The sequence below is a fragment of the Petromyzon marinus genome, unplaced genomic scaffold (genome assembly GCF_048934315.1).
Source record: "Petromyzon marinus isolate PM22_M1 ecotype Great Lakes invasive population unplaced genomic scaffold, UKy_Petmar_22M1.pri1.0 PM_G_Scaffold_3, whole genome shotgun sequence".
NCBI classification, from domain to species: domain Eukaryota; kingdom Metazoa; phylum Chordata; class Hyperoartia; order Petromyzontiformes; family Petromyzontidae; genus Petromyzon; species Petromyzon marinus.
This window is the reverse complement of record NW_027422872.1, coordinates 4,599,329-4,617,175: the sequence shown is the minus strand read 5'-3', so window position 1 is coordinate 4,617,175 and position 17,847 is coordinate 4,599,329.

The window sequence follows — 17,847 nt, the reverse complement described above, 5'->3', positions numbered from 1 at the left end:
CCTATTTAATGAGGCTATTTAATGAGCCTAAGTTGCTGAAATAAGCCTATTTAATAAGCCTAAGTTTCTGAACTAAGCCTATTTAAAAAGGTCTATTTAATAAGTCTAAGTTGCTGAAATAAACCTATTTAAAAATGCTATTTAATACGCCTAAGTTGCTGAAATAAACGTGATTAATAAGGCTATTTAATAAGCATAAGTTGCTGAAATAAGCCTATTTAATAAGCCTAAGTTTCTGAACTAAGCCTATTTAAAAAGGTCTATTTAATAAGTCTAATTTGCTGAAATAAACCTATTTAAAAATGCTATTTAATACGCCTAAGTTGCTGAAATAAACCTGTTTAATAAGGCTATTTAATAAGCATAAGTTGCTGAAATAAGCCTATTTAATAAGCCTAAGTTGCTGAAATACGCCTTTTTAATAAGGCTATTTAATAAGTCTAAGTTGTAGAAATAAACCTATTTAATAATGCTATTTAATACGTCTAAGTTGCTGAAATAAGCATATTTAATAAGCCTAAGTTGCTAAAATAAGCCTATTTAATAGGCCTATCTAATAAGTCTAAGTTGCAGAAATAAGCATATTTCATAAGCCTATTTAATGAGCCTAAGTTGCTGAAATGTCTATTTAATAAGACGATTTAATAAGTCTAAGTTGCTAAAATAAGCCTATTTAACAAGGCTATTTAATAAGCCTAAGTTGCTGAAATAAGCCTATTTAATAAGGCTATTTAATGAGACTAAGTTGCTGAAATAAACCTGTTTAATAAGGCTATTTAATAAGCATGAGTTGCTGAAATAAGCCTATTTAATAAGCCTAAGTTGCTGAAATAAGCCTATTTAATAAGGCTATTTAATAAGTCTAAGTTGCTGAAATAAACCTATTTAAAAAGCCTAAGTTGCTCAAATAAGCCTATTTAATGAGGCTATTTAATGTCTATTTAATAAGCCTATTTAATACGCCTATTTAATAAGTCTATTTAATAAGCCTATTTAATAAGCCTATTTAATAAGCCTATTTAATAAGACTATTTATTGAGCCTATTTAATAAGCCTATTTAATAAGCCTATTTAATAAGCCTATTTATTGAGCCTATTTAATAAGTCTATTTAATAAGCCTATTTAATAGGCCTATCTAATGAGTATTTAATGAGCCTATTTAATCAGTCTATTTAATAAGCCTATTTAATAGGCCTATTTAATAAGTCTAAGTTGCTGAAATAAGCCCATTTAATAAGCCTAAGTTGCTGAAATAAGCCTATTTAATAAGCCTAAGTTGCTGAAATAAGCCTATTTAAAAAGGTCTATTTAATAAGTCTAAGTTGCTGAAATAAACCTATTTAAAAATGCTATTTAATACGCCTAAGTTGCTGAAATAAACGTGATTAATAAGGCTATTTAATAAGCATAAGTTGCTGAAATAAGCCTATTTAATAAGCCTAAGTTTCTGAACTAAGCCTATTTAAAAAGGTCTATTTAATAAGTCTAATTTGCTGAAATAAACCTATTTAAAAATGCTATTTAATACGCCTAAGTTGCTGAAATAAACCTGTTTAATAAGGCTATTTAATAAGCATAAGTTGCTGAAATAAGCCTATTTAATAAGCCTAAGTTGCTGAAATACGCCTTTTTAATAAGGCTATTTAATAAGTCTAAGTTGTAGAAATAAACCTATTTAATAATGCTATTTAATACGTCTAAGTTGCTGAAATAAGCATATTTAATAAGCCTAAGTTGCTAAAATAAGCCTATTTAATAGGCCTATCTAATAAGTCTAAGTTGCAGAAATAAGCATATTTCATAAGCCTATTTAATGAGCCTAAGTTGCTGAAATGTCTATTTAATAAGACGATTTAATAAGTCTAAGTTGCTAAAATAAGCCTATTTAACAAGGCTATTTAATAAGCCTAAGTTGCTGAAATAAGCCTATTTAATAAGGCTATTTAATGAGACTAAGTTGCTGAAATAAACCTGTTTAATAAGGCTATTTAATAAGCATGAGTTGCTGAAATAAGCCTATTTAATAAGCCTAAGTTGCTGAAATAAGCCTATTTAATAAGGCTATTTAATAAGTCTAAGTTGCTGAAATAAACCTATTTAAAAAGCCTAAGTTGCTCAAATAAGCCTATTTAATGAGGCTATTTAATGTCTATTTAATAAGCCTATTTAATACGCCTATTTAATAAGTCTATTTAATAAGCCTATTTAATAAGCCTATTTAATAAGCCTATTTAATAAGACTATTTATTGAGCCTATTTAATAAGCCTATTTAATAAGCCTATTTAATAAGCCTATTTATTGAGCCTATTTAATAAGTCTATTTAATAAGCCTATTTAATAGGCCTATCTAATGAGTATTTAATGAGCCTATTTAATCAGTCTATTTAATAAGCCTATTTAATAGGCCTATTTAATAAGTCTAAGTTGCTGAAATAAGCCCATTTAATAAGCCTAAGTTGCTGAAATAAGCCTATTTAATAAGCCTAAGTTGCTGAAATAAGCCTATTTAATAAGCCTAAGTTGCTGAAATAAGCCTATTTAATAGGCCTATCTAATAAGTCTAAGTTGCAGAAATAAGCATATTTCATAAGCCTTTTTAATGAGCCTAAGTTACTGAAATGTCTATTTAATAAGTCGATTTAATAAGTCTAAGTTGCTAAATAAGCCTATTTAATAAGGCTATTTAATAAGCCTAAGTTGCTGAAATAAGCCTATTTAATAAGCATAAGTTGCTGAAATAAGCCTATTTAATAAGCCTAAGTTTCTGAACTAAGCCTATTTAAAAAGGTCTATTTAATAAGTCTAAGTTGCTGAAATAAACCTATTTAAAAATGCTATTTAATACGCCTAAGTTGCTGAAATAAACCTGATTAATAAGGCTATTTAATAAGCATAAGTTGCTGAAATAAGCCTATTTAATAAGCCTACATTGCTGAACTAAGCCTATATAAAAAGGTCTATTTAATAAGTCTAAGTTGCAGAAATAAACCTATTTAATAAGGCTATTTAATAAGCCTAAGTTGCTTAATAAGCATATTTAATAAGCCTATTTAATGAGCCTATTTATTGAGCCTATTTAATAAGTCGATTTAATAAGCCTATTTAATAAGCCTATTTAATAAGTATTTATTGAGCCTATTTAATCAGTCTATTTAATAAGCCTATTTAATAGGCCTATTTAATAAGTCTAAGTTGCTGAAATAAGCCTTTTTAATAAGTCTAAGTTGCTGAAATAAGCCTATTTAATAAGTCTAAGTTGCTGAAATAAGCCTATTTAATAAGGCTATTTAATAAGCCTAAGTTGCTGAATAAGCATATTTAATAAGTCTGAGTTGCTGAAATAAGGCTATTTAATAAGCCTAAGTTGCTGAAATGAGCCTATTTAATGAGGCTATTTAATAAGTCTATTTAATAAGCCTATTTAATAAGCCTATTTAATAAGCCTATTTAATAAGTCTATTTAATAAGTCTATTTAATAAGCCTATTTAATAAGTATTTAATGAGCCTATTTAATAAGCCTATTTATTGTAGACTGTTTACAGTCTACAATAAGCATATTTAATAAGCCTATTTAATAAGCCTATTTATTGAGCCTATTTAATAAGTCGATTTAATAAGCCTATTTAATAAGCCTATTTAATAAGTATTTATTGAGCCTATTTAATCAGTCTATTTAATAAGCCTATTTAATAGGCCTATTTAATAAGTTTAAGTTGCTGAAATAAGTTAGTTAATAAGCATAAGTTGCTGAATAAGCCTATTTCATAAGCCTAAGTTGCTGAAATAAGCCTTTTTAATAAGTCTAAGTTGCTGAAATAAGCCTATTTAATAAGTCTAAGTTGCTGAAATAAGACTATTTAATAAGGCTATTTAATAAGCCTAAGTTGCTGAATAAGCATATTTAATAAGTTTGAGTTGCTGAAATAAGGCTATTTAATAAGCCTAAGTTGCTGAAATGAACCTATTTAATGAGGCTATTTAATAAGTCTATTTAATAAGCCTATTTAATAAGCCTATTTAATAAGCCTATTTAATAAGTCTATTTAATAAGTCTATTTAATAAGCCTATTTAATAAGTATTTAATGAGCCTATTTAATAAGCCTATTTATTGAGCCTATTTAATAAGCCTATTTATTAAGCCTATTTAATAAGCCTATTTAATAAGCCTATTTATTAAGCCTATTTAATAAGCCTATTTAATAAGCCTAAGTTGCTGAATAAGCCTATTTAATAAGCCTAAGTTGCTGAAATAAGCCTATTTAATAAGTCTAAGTTGCTGAAATAACGCTATTTAATAAGCCTATGTTGCTGAAATAAGTATATTTAATGAGCATAAGTTGCTGAAATAAGCCTATTTAATAAGTCTAAGTTGCTGAAATAAGCCTATTTAATAAGTCTAAGTTGCTGAAATAACGCTATTTAATAAGCCTAAGTTGCTGAAATAAGCCTATTTAATAAGTCTAAGTTGCTGAAATAAGGCTATTTAATAAGCCTATGTTGCTGAAATAAGTATATTTAATGAGCATAAGTTGCTGAAATAAGCCTATTTAATAAGTCTAAGTTGCTGAAATAAGGCTATTTAATAAGTCTAAGTTGCTGAAATGAGCCTATTTTAATCAGCGTAAGTTGCTGAAATAAGCCTATTTAATAAGCCCAAGTTGCTGAAATAAGCCTATTTATTAAGGCTATTTAATAAGCCTAAGTTGCTGAAATAAGCCTATTTAATAAGCGTAATTTTCTGAAATAAGGCTATTTAATAAGTCTAAGTTGCTGAAAAAAGCCTATTTAATAAGCCTAAGTTGCTGAAATAAGCCTATTTAATAAGCCTAAGTTTGCTGAAATAAGCCTATTTAATAGGCCTATCTAATAAGTCTAAGTTGCTGAAATAAGCCTATTTAATAAGCCTTTTTAAGGAGCCTAAGTTGCTGAAATGTCTATTTAATAAGTCGATTTAATAAGTCTAAGTTACAAAATAATCCTATTTAATAAGGCTATTTAATAAGCCTAAGTTGCTGAAATAAGCCTATTTAATGAGGCTATTTAATGAGCCTAAGTTGCTGAAATAAGCCTATTTAATAAGCCTAAGTTTCTGAACTAAGCCTATTTAAAAGGTCTATTTAATAAGTCTAAGTTGCTGAAATAAACCTATTTAAAAATGCTATTTAATACACCTAAGTTGCTGAAATAAACCTGATTAATAAGGCTATTTAATAAGCATAAGTTGCTGAAATAAGCCTATTTAATAGGCCTACATTGCTGAACTAAGCCTATTTAAAAGGTCTATTTAATAAGTCTAAGTTGCTGAAATAAACCTATTTAATAAGGCTATTTAATAAGCCTAAGTTGCTGAATAAGCATATTTAATAAGCCTATTTAATAAGCCTATTTATTGAGCCTATTTAATAAGTTGATTTAATAAGCCTATTTAATAAGCCTATTTAATAAGTATTTATTGAGCCTATTTAATCAGTCTATTTAATAAGCCTATTTAATAGGCCTATTTAATAAGTCTAAGTTGCTGAAATAAGCCTATTTAATAAGCATAAGTTGCTGAATAAGCCTATTTCATAAGCCTAAGTTGCTGAAATAAGCTTTTTTAATAAGTCTAAGTTGCTGAAATAAGCCTATTTAATAAGTCTAAGTTGCTGAAATAAGCCTATTTAATAAGGCTATTTAATAAGCCTAAGTTGCTGAATAAGCATATTTAATAAGTCTGAGTTGCTGAAATAAGGCTATTTAATAAGCCTAAGTTGCTGAAATGAACCTATTTAATGAGGCTATTTAATAAGTCTATTTAATAAGCCTATTTAATAAGCCTATTTAATAAGCCTATTTAATAAGTCTATTTAATAAGTCTATTTAATAAGCCTATTTAATAAGTATTTAATGAGCCTATTTAATAAGCCTATTTATTGAGCCTATTTAATAAGCCTATTTATTAAGCCTATTTAATAAGCCTATTTAATAAGCCTAAGTTGCTGAATAAGCCTATTTAATAAGCCTAAGTTGCTGAAATAAGCCTATTTAATAAGTCTAAGTTGCTGAAATAACACTATTTAATAAGCCTAAGTTGCTGAAATAAGCCTATTTAATAAGTCTAAGTTGCTGAAATAAGGCTATTTAATAAGTCTAAGTTGCTGAAATGAGCCTATTTAATCAGCGTAAGTTGCTGAAATAAGCCTATTTAATAAGCCCAAGTTGCTGAAATAAGCCTATTTAATAAGGCTATTTAATAAGCCTAAGTTGCTGAAATAAGCCTATTTAATAAGCGTAATTTTCTGAAATAAGGCTATTTAATAAGTCTAAGTTGCTGAAATAAGCCTATTTAATAAGCCTAAGTTGCTGAAATAAGCCTATTTAATAAGCCTAAGTTGCTGAAATAAGCCTATTTAATAGGCCTATCTAATAAGTCTAAGTTGCAGAAATAAGCATATTTCATAAGCCTTTTTAATGAGCCTAAGTTGCTGAAATGTCTATTTAATAAGTCGATTTAATAAGTCTAAGTTGCTAAATAAGCCTATTTAATAAGGCTATTTAATAAGCCTAAGTTGCTGAAATAAGCCTATTTAATGAGGCTATTTAATGAGCCTAAGTTGCTGAAATAAGCCTATTTAATAAGCCTAAGTTTCTGAACTAAGCCTATTTAAAAAGGTCTATTTAATAATTCTAAGTTGCTGAAATAAACCTATTTAAAAATGCTATTTAATACGCCTAAGTTGCTGAAATAAACCTGTTTAATAAGGCTATTTAATAAGCATGAGTTGCTGAAATAAGCCTATTTAATAAGCCTAAGTTGCTGAAATAAGCCTAATTAATAAGGCTATTTAATAAGCATAAGTTGCTGAAATAAGCCTATTTAATAAGCCTACATTGCTGAACTAAGCCTATATAAAAAGGTCTATTTAATAAGTCTAAGTTGCTGAAATAAACCTATTTAATAAGGCTATTTAATAAGCCTAAGTTGCTGAATAAGCATATTTAATAAGACTATTTAATAATCCTATTTATTGAGCCTATTTAATAAGTCGATTTAATAAGCCTATTTTATAAGCCTATTTAATAAGTATTTATTGAGCCTATTTAATCAGTCTATTTAATAAGCCTATTTAATAGGTCTATTTAATAAGTCTAAGTTGCTGAAATAAACCTATTTAAAAATGCTATTTAATACGCCTAAGTTGCTGAAATAAACCTGATTAATAAGGCTATTTAATAAGCATAAGTTGCTGAAATAAGCCTATTTAATAAGCCTACATTGCTGAACTAAGCCTATATAAAAAGGTCTATTTAATAAGTCTAAGTTGCAGAAATAAACCTATTTAATAAGGCTATTTAATAAGCCTAAGTTGCTTAATAAGCATATTTAATAAGCCTATTTAATGAGCCTATTTATTGAGCCTATTTAATAAGTCGATTTAATAAGCCTATTTAATAAGCCTATTTAATAAGTATTTATTGAGCCTATTTAATCAGTCTATTTAATAAGCCTATTTAATAGGCCTATTTAATAAGTCTAAGTTGCTGAAATAAGCCTTTTTAATAAGTCTAAGTTGCTGAAATAAGCCTATTTAATAAGTCTAAGTTGCTGAAATAAGCCTATTTAATAAGGCTATTTAATAAGCCTAAGTTGCTGAATAAGCATATTTAATAAGTCTGAGTTGCTGAAATAAGGCTATTTAATAAGCCTAAGTTGCTGAAATGAGCCTATTTAATGAGGCTATTTAATAAGTCTATTTAATAAGCCTATTTAATAAGCCTATTTAATAAGCCTATTTAATAAGTCTATTTAATAAGTCTATTTAATAAGCCTATTTAATAAGTATTTAATGAGCCTATTTAATAAGCCTATTTATTGTAGACTGTTTACAGTCTACAATAAGCATATTTAATAAGCCTATTTAATAAGCCTATTTATTGAGCCTATTTAATAAGTCGATTTAATAAGCCTATTTAATAAGCCTATTTAATAAGTATTTATTGAGCCTATTTAATCAGTCTATTTAATAAGCCTATTTAATAGGCCTATTTAATAAGTCTAAGTTGCTGAAATAAGTTAGTTAATAAGCATAAGTTGCTGAATAAGCCTATTTCATAAGCCTAAGTTGCTGAAATAAGCCTTTTTAATAAGTCTAAGTTGCTGAAATAAGCCTATTTAATAAGTCTAAGTTGCTGAAATAAGACTATTTAATAAGGCTATTTAATAAGCCTAAGTTGCTGAATAAGCATATTTAATAAGTCTGAGTTGCTGAAATAAGGCTATTTAATAAGCCTAAGTTGCTGAAATGAACCTATTTAATGAGGCTATTTAATAAGTCTATTTAATAAGCCTATTTAATAAGCCTATTTAATAAGCCTATTTAATAAGTCTATTTAATAAGTCTATTTAATAAGCCTATTTAATAAGTATTTAATGAGCCTATTTAATAAGCCTATTTATTGAGCCTATTTAATAAGCCTATTTATTAAGCCTATTTAATAAGCCTATTTAATAAGCCTATTTATTAAGCCTATTTAATAAGCCTATTTAATAAGCCTAAGTTGCTGAATAAGCCTATTTAATAAGCCTAAGTTGCTGAAATAAGCCTATTTAATAAGTCTAAGTTGCTGAAATAACGCTATTTAATAAGCCTATGTTGCTGAAATAAGTATATTTAATGAGCATAAGTTGCTGAAATAAGCCTATTTAATAAGTCTAAGTTGCTGAAATAAGCCTATTTAATAAGTCTAAGTTGCTGAAATAACGCTATTTAATAAGCCTAAGTTGCTGAAATAAGCCTATTTAATAAGTCTAAGTTGCTGAAATAAGGCTATTTAATAAGCCTATGTTGCTGAAATAAGTATATTTAATGAGCATAAGTTGCTGAAATAAGCCTATTTAATAAGTCTAAGTTGCTGAAATAAGGCTATTTAATAAGTCTAAGTTGCTGAAATGAGCCTATTTTAATCAGCGTAAGTTGCTGAAATAAGCCTATTTAATAAGCCCAAGTTGCTGAAATAAGCCTATTTATTAAGGCTATTTAATAAGCCTAAGTTGCTGAAATAAGCCTATTTAATAAGCGTAATTTTCTGAAATAAGGCTATTTAATAAGTCTAAGTTGCTGAAAAAAGCCTATTTAATAAGGCTATTTAATAAGCCTAAGTTGCTGAAATAAGCCTATTTAATAAGGCTATTTAATAAGCCTAAGTTGCTGAAATAAGCCTATTTAATAAGCGTAATTTGCTGAAATAAGGCTATTTAATAAGTCTAAGTTGCTGAAATAAGCCTATTTAATAAGCCTAAGTTGCTGAAATAAGCCTATTTAATAAGCCTAAGTTGCTGAAATAAGCCTATTTAATAGGCCTATCTAATAAGTCTAAGTTGCAGAAATAAGCATATTTCATAAGCCTTTTTAATGAGCCTAAGTTGCTGAAATGTCTATTTAATAAGTCGATTTAATAAGTCTAAGTTGCTAAATAAGCCTATTTAATAAGGCTATTTAATAAGCATAAGTTGCTGAAATAAGCCTATTTAATGAGGCTATTTAATGAGCCTAAGTTGCTGAAATAAGCCTATTTAATAAGCCTAAGTTTCTGAACTAAGCCTATTTAAAAAGGTCTATTTAATAAGTCTAAGTTGCTGAAATAAACCTATTTAAAAATGCTATTTAATACGCCTAAGTTGCTGAAATAAACGTGATTAATAAGGCTATTTAATAAGCATAAGTTGCTGAAATAAGCCTATTTAATAAGCCTAAGTTTCTGAACTAAGCCTATTTAAAAAGGTCTATTTAATAAGTCTAATTTGCTGAAATAAACCTATTTAAAAATGCTATTTAATACGCCTAAGTTGCTGAAATAAACCTGTTTAATAAGGCTATTTAATAAGCATAAGTTGCTGAAATAAGCCTATTTAATAAGCCTAAGTTGCTGAAATACGCCTTTTTAATAAGGCTATTTAATAAGTCTAAGTTGTAGAAATAAACCTATTTAATAATGCTATTTAATACGTCTAAGTTGCTGAAATAAGCATATTTAATAAGCCTAAGTTGCTAAAATAAGCCTATTTAATAGGCCTATCTAATAAGTCTAAGTTGCAGAAATAAGCATATTTCATAAGCCTATTTAATGAGCCTAAGTTGCTGAAATGTCTATTTAATAAGACGATTTAATAAGTCTAAGTTGCTAAAATAAGCCTATTTAACAAGGCTATTTAATAAGCCTAAGTTGCTGAAATAAGCCTATTTAATAAGGCTATTTAATGAGACTAAGTTGCTGAAATAAACCTGTTTAATAAGGCTATTTAATAAGCATGAGTTGCTGAAATAAGCCTATTTAATAAGCCTAAGTTGCTGAAATAAGCCTATTTAATAAGGCTATTTAATAAGTCTAAGTTGCTGAAATAAACCTATTTAAAAAGCCTAAGTTGCTCAAATAAGCCTATTTAATGAGGCTATTTATTGTCTATTTAATAAGCCTATTTAATACGCCTATTTAATAAGTCTATTTAATAAGCCTATTTAATAAGCCTATTTAATAAGCCTATTTAATAAGACTATTTATTGAGCCTATTTAATAAGCCTATTTAATAAGCCTATTTAATAAGCCTATTTATTGAGCCTATTTAATAAGTCTATTTAATAAGCCTATTTAATAGGCCTATCTAATGAGTATTTAATGAGCCTATTTAATCAGTCTATTTAATAAGCCTATTTAATAGGCCTATTTAATAAGTCTAAGTTGCTGAAATAAGCCCATTTAATAAGCCTAAGTTGCTGAAATAAGCCTATTTAATAAGCCTAAGTTGCTGAAATAAGCCTATTTAATAAGCCTAAGTTGCTGAAATAAGCCTATTTAATAGGCCTATCTAATAAGTCTAAGTTGCAGAAATAAGCATATTTCATAAGCCTTTTTAATGAGCCTAAGTTACTGAAATGTCTATTTAATAAGTCGATTTAATAAGTCTAAGTTGCTAAATAAGCCTATTTAATAAGGCTATTTAATAAGCCTAAGTTGCTGAAATAAGCCTATTTAATAAGCATAAGTTGCTGAAATAAGCCTATTTAATAAGCCTAAGTTTCTGAACTAAGCCTATTTAAAAAGGTCTATTTAATAAGTCTAAGTTGCTGAAATAAACCTATTTAAAAATGCTATTTAATACGCCTAAGTTGCTGAAATAAACCTGATTAATAAGGCTATTTAATAAGCATAAGTTGCTGAAATAAGCCTATTTAATAAGCCTACATTGCTGAACTAAGCCTATATAAAAAGGTCTATTTAATAAGTCTAAGTTGCAGAAATAAACCTATTTAATAAGGCTATTTAATAAGCCTAAGTTGCTTAATAAGCATATTTAATAAGCCTATTTAATGAGCCTATTTATTGAGCCTATTTAATAAGTCGATTTAATAAGCCTATTTAATAAGCCTATTTAATAAGTATTTATTGAGCCTATTTAATCAGTCTATTTAATAAGCCTATTTAATAGGCCTATTTAATAAGTCTAAGTTGCTGAAATAAGCCTTTTTAATAAGTCTAAGTTGCTGAAATAAGCCTATTTAATAAGTCTAAGTTGCTGAAATAAGCCTATTTAATAAGGCTATTTAATAAGCCTAAGTTGCTGAATAAGCATATTTAATAAGTCTGAGTTGCTGAAATAAGGCTATTTAATAAGCCTAAGTTGCTGAAATGAGCCTATTTAATGAGGCTATTTAATAAGTCTATTTAATAAGCCTATTTAATAAGCCTATTTAATAAGCCTATTTAATAAGTCTATTTAATAAGTCTATTTAATAAGCCTATTTAATAAGTATTTAATGAGCCTATTTAATAAGCCTATTTATTGTAGACTGTTTACAGTCTACAATAAGCATATTTAATAAGCCTATTTAATAAGCCTATTTATTGAGCCTATTTAATAAGTCGATTTAATAAGCCTATTTAATAAGCCTATTTAATAAGTATTTATTGAGCCTATTTAATCAGTCTATTTAATAAGCCTATTTAATAGGCCTATTTAATAAGTCTAAGTTGCTGAAATAAGTTAGTTAATAAGCATAAGTTGCTGAATAAGCCTATTTCATAAGCCTAAGTTGCTGAAATAAGCCTTTTTAATAAGTCTAAGTTGCTGAAATAAGCCTATTTAATAAGTCTAAGTTGCTGAAATAAGACTATTTAATAAGGCTATTTAATAAGCCTAAGTTGCTGAATAAGCATATTTAATAAGTCTGAGTTGCTGAAATAAGGCTATTTAATAAGCCTAAGTTGCTGAAATGAACCTATTTAATGAGGCTATTTAATAAGTCTATTTAATAAGCCTATTTAATAAGCCTATTTAATAAGCCTATTTAATAAGTCTATTTAATAAGTCTATTTAATAAGCCTATTTAATAAGTATTTAATGAGCCTATTTAATAAGCCTATTTATTGAGCCTATTTAATAAGCCTATTTATTAAGCCTATTTAATAAGCCTATTTAATAAGCCTATTTATTAAGCCTATTTAATAAGCCTATTTAATAAGCCTAAGTTGCTGAATAAGCCTATTTAATAAGCCTAAGTTGCTGAAATAAGCCTATTTAATAAGTCTAAGTTGCTGAAATAACGCTATTTAATAAGCCTATGTTGCTGAAATAAGTATATTTAATGAGCATAAGTTGCTGAAATAAGCCTATTTAATAAGTCTAAGTTGCTGAAATAAGCCTATTTAATAAGTCTAAGTTGCTGAAATAACGCTATTTAATAAGCCTAAGTTGCTGAAATAAGCCTATTTAATAAGTCTAAGTTGCTGAAATAAGGCTATTTAATAAGCCTATGTTGCTGAAATAAGTATATTTAATGAGCATAAGTTGCTGAAATAAGCCTATTTAATAAGTCTAAGTTGCTGAAATAAGGCTATTTAATAAGTCTAAGTTGCTGAAATGAGCCTATTTTAATCAGCGTAAGTTGCTGAAATAAGCCTATTTAATAAGCCCAAGTTGCTGAAATAAGCCTATTTATTAAGGCTATTTAATAAGCCTAAGTTGCTGAAATAAGCCTATTTAATAAGCGTAATTTTCTGAAATAAGGCTATTTAATAAGTCTAAGTTGCTGAAAAAAGCCTATTTAATAAGCCTAAGTTGCTGAAATAAGCCTATTTAATAAGCCTAAGTTTGCTGAAATAAGCCTATTTAATAGGCCTATCTAATAAGTCTAAGTTGCTGAAATAAGCCTATTTAATAAGCCTTTTTAAGGAGCCTAAGTTGCTGAAATGTCTATTTAATAAGTCGATTTAATAAGTCTAAGTTACAAAATAATCCTATTTAATAAGGCTATTTAATAAGCCTAAGTTGCTGAAATAAGCCTATTTAATGAGGCTATTTAATGAGCCTAAGTTGCTGAAATAAGCCTATTTAATAAGCCTAAGTTTCTGAACTAAGCCTATTTAAAAGGTCTATTTAATAAGTCTAAGTTGCTGAAATAAACCTATTTAAAAATGCTATTTAATACACCTAAGTTGCTGAAATAAACCTGATTAATAAGGCTATTTAATAAGCATAAGTTGCTGAAATAAGCCTATTTAATAGGCCTACATTGCTGAACTAAGCCTATTTAAAAGGTCTATTTAATAAGTCTAAGTTGCTGAAATAAACCTATTTAATAAGGCTATTTAATAAGCCTAAGTTGCTGAATAAGCATATTTAATAAGCCTATTTAATAAGCCTATTTATTGAGCCTATTTAATAAGTTGATTTAATAAGCCTATTTAATAAGCCTATTTAATAAGTATTTATTGAGCCTATTTAATCAGTCTATTTAATAAGCCTATTTAATAGGCCTATTTAATAAGTCTAAGTTGCTGAAATAAGCCTATTTAATAAGCATAAGTTGCTGAATAAGCCTATTTCATAAGCCTAAGTTGCTGAAATAAGCTTTTTTAATAAGTCTAAGTTGCTGAAATAAGCCTATTTAATAAGTCTAAGTTGCTGAAATAAGCCTATTTAATAAGGCTATTTAATAAGCCTAAGTTGCTGAATAAGCATATTTAATAAGTCTGAGTTGCTGAAATAAGGCTATTTAATAAGCCTAAGTTGCTGAAATGAACCTATTTAATGAGGCTATTTAATAAGTCTATTTAATAAGCCTATTTAATAAGCCTATTTAATAAGCCTATTTAATAAGTCTATTTAATAAGTCTATTTAATAAGCCTATTTAATAAGTATTTAATGAGCCTATTTAATAAGCCTATTTATTGAGCCTATTTAATAAGCCTATTTATTAAGCCTATTTAATAAGCCTATTTAATAAGCCTAAGTTGCTGAATAAGCCTATTTAATAAGCCTAAGTTGCTGAAATAAGCCTATTTAATAAGTCTAAGTTGCTGAAATAACGCTATTTAATAAGCCTAAGTTGCTGAAATAAGCCTATTTAATAAGTCTAAGTTGCTGAAATAAGGCTATTTAATAAGTCTAAGTTGCTGAAATGAGCCTATTTAATCAGCGTAAGTTGCTGAAATAAGCCTATTTAATAAGCCCAAGTTGCTGAAATAAGCCTATTTAATAAGGCTATTTAATAAGCCTAAGTTGCTGAAATAAGCCTATTTAATAAGCGTAATTTTCTGAAATAAGGCTATTTAATAAGTCTAAGTTGCTGAAATAAGCCTATTTAATAAGCCTAAGTTGCTGAAATAAGCCTATTTAATAAGCCTAAGTTGCTGAAATAAGCCTATTTAATAGGCCTATCTAATAAGTCTAAGTTGCAGAAATAAGCATATTTCATAAGCCTTTTTAATGAGCCTAAGTTGCTGAAATGTCTATTTAATAAGTCGATTTAATAAGTCTAAGTTGCTAAATAAGCCTATTTAATAAGGCTATTTAATAAGCCTAAGTTGCTGAAATAAGCCTATTTAATGAGGCTATTTAATGAGCCTAAGTTGCTGAAATAAGCCTATTTAATAAGCCTAAGTTTCTGAACTAAGCCTATTTAAAAAGGTCTATTTAATAATTCTAAGTTGCTGAAATAAACCTATTTAAAAATGCTATTTAATACGCCTAAGTTGCTGAAATAAACCTGTTTAATAAGGCTATTTAATAAGCATGAGTTGCTGAAATAAGCCTATTTAATAAGCCTAAGTTGCTGAAATAAGCCTAATTAATAAGGCTATTTAATAAGCATAAGTTGCTGAAATAAGCCTATTTAATAAGCCTACATTGCTGAACTAAGCCTATATAAAAAGGTCTATTTAATAAGTCTAAGTTGCTGAAATAAACCTATTTAATAAGGCTATTTAATAAGCCTAAGTTGCTGAATAAGCATATTTAATAAGACTATTTAATAATCCTATTTATTGAGCCTATTTAATAAGTCGATTTAATAAGCCTATTTTATAAGCCTATTTAATAAGTATTTATTGAGCCTATTTAATCAGTCTATTTAATAAGCCTATTTAATAGGTCTATTTAATAAGTCTAAGTTGCTGAAATAAACCTATTTAAAAATGCTATTTAATACGCCTAAGTTGCTGAAATAAACCTGATTAATAAGGCTATTTAATAAGCATAAGTTGCTGAAATAAGCCTATTTAATAAGCCTACATTGCTGAACTAAGCCTATATAAAAAGGTCTATTTAATAAGTCTAAGTTGCAGAAATAAACCTATTTAATAAGGCTATTTAATAAGCCTAAGTTGCTTAATAAGCATATTTAATAAGCCTATTTAATGAGCCTATTTATTGAGCCTATTTAATAAGTCGATTTAATAAGCCTATTTAATAAGCCTATTTAATAAGTATTTATTGAGCCTATTTAATCAGTCTATTTAATAAGCCTATTTAATAGGCCTATTTAATAAGTCTAAGTTGCTGAAATAAGCCTTTTTAATAAGTCTAAGTTGCTGAAATAAGCCTATTTAATAAGTCTAAGTTGCTGAAATAAGCCTATTTAATAAGGCTATTTAATAAGCCTAAGTTGCTGAATAAGCATATTTAATAAGTCTGAGTTGCTGAAATAAGGCTATTTAATAAGCCTAAGTTGCTGAAATGAGCCTATTTAATGAGGCTATTTAATAAGTCTATTTAATAAGCCTATTTAATAAGCCTATTTAATAAGCCTATTTAATAAGTCTATTTAATAAGTCTATTTAATAAGCCTATTTAATAAGTATTTAATGAGCCTATTTAATAAGCCTATTTATTGTAGACTGTTTACAGTCTACAATAAGCATATTTAATAAGCCTATTTAATAAGCCTATTTATTGAGCCTATTTAATAAGTCGATTTAATAAGCCTATTTAATAAGCCTATTTAATAAGTATTTATTGAGCCTATTTAATCAGTCTATTTAATAAGCCTATTTAATAGGCCTATTTAATAAGTCTAAGTTGCTGAAATAAGTTAGTTAATAAGCATAAGTTGCTGAATAAGCCTATTTCATAAGCCTAAGTTGCTGAAATAAGCCTTTTTAATAAGTCTAAGTTGCTGAAATAAGCCTATTTAATAAGTCTAAGTTGCTGAAATAAGACTATTTAATAAGGCTATTTAATAAGCCTAAGTTGCTGAATAAGCATATTTAATAAGTCTGAGTTGCTGAAATAAGGCTATTTAATAAGCCTAAGTTGCTGAAATGAACCTATTTAATGAGGCTATTTAATAAGTCTATTTAATAAGCCTATTTAATAAGCCTATTTAATAAGCCTATTTAATAAGTCTATTTAATAAGTCTATTTAATAAGCCTATTTAATAAGTATTTAATGAGCCTATTTAATAAGCCTATTTATTGAGCCTATTTAATAAGCCTATTTATTAAGCCTATTTAATAAGCCTATTTAATAAGCCTATTTATTAAGCCTATTTAATAAGCCTATTTAATAAGCCTAAGTTGCTGAATAAGCCTATTTAATAAGCCTAAGTTGCTGAAATAAGCCTATTTAATAAGTCTAAGTTGCTGAAATAACGCTATTTAATAAGCCTATGTTGCTGAAATAAGTATATTTAATGAGCATAAGTTGCTGAAATAAGCCTATTTAATAAGTCTAAGTTGCTGAAATAAGCCTATTTAATAAGTCTAAGTTGCTGAAATAACGCTATTTAATAAGCCTAAGTTGCTGAAATAAGCCTATTTAATAAGTCTAAGTTGCTGAAATAAGGCTATTTAATAAGCCTATGTTGCTGAAATAAGTATATTTAATGAGCATAAGTTGCTGAAATAAGCCTATTTAATAAGTCTAAGTTGCTGAAATAAGGCTATTTAATAAGTCTAAGTTGCTGAAATGAGCCTATTTTAATCAGCGTAAGTTGCTGAAATAAGCCTATTTAATAAGCCCAAGTTGCTGAAATAAGCCTATTTATTAAGGCTATTTAATAAGCCTAAGTTGCTGAAATAAGCCTATTTAATAAGCGTAATTTTCTGAAATAAGGCTATTTAATAAGTCTAAGTTGCTGAAAAAAGCCTATTTAATAAGCCTAAGTTGCTGAAATAAGCCTATTTAATAAGCCTAAGTTTGCTGAAATAAGCCTATTTAATAGGCCTATCTAATAAGTCTAAGTTGCTGAAATAAGCCTATTTAATAAGCCTTTTTAAGGAGCCTAAGTTGCTGAAATGTCTATTTAATAAGTCGATTTAATAAGTCTAAGTTACAAAATAATCCTATTTAATAAGGCTATTTAATAAGCCTAAGTTGCTGAAATAAGCCTATTTAATGAGGCTATTTAATGAGCCTAAGTTGCTGAAATAAGCCTATTTAATAAGCCTAAGTTTCTGAACTAAGCCTATTTAAAAGGTCTATTTAATAAGTCTAAGTTGCTGAAATAAACCTATTTAAAAATGCTATTTAATACACCTAAGTTGCTGAAATAAACCTGATTAATAAGGCTATTTAATAAGCATAAG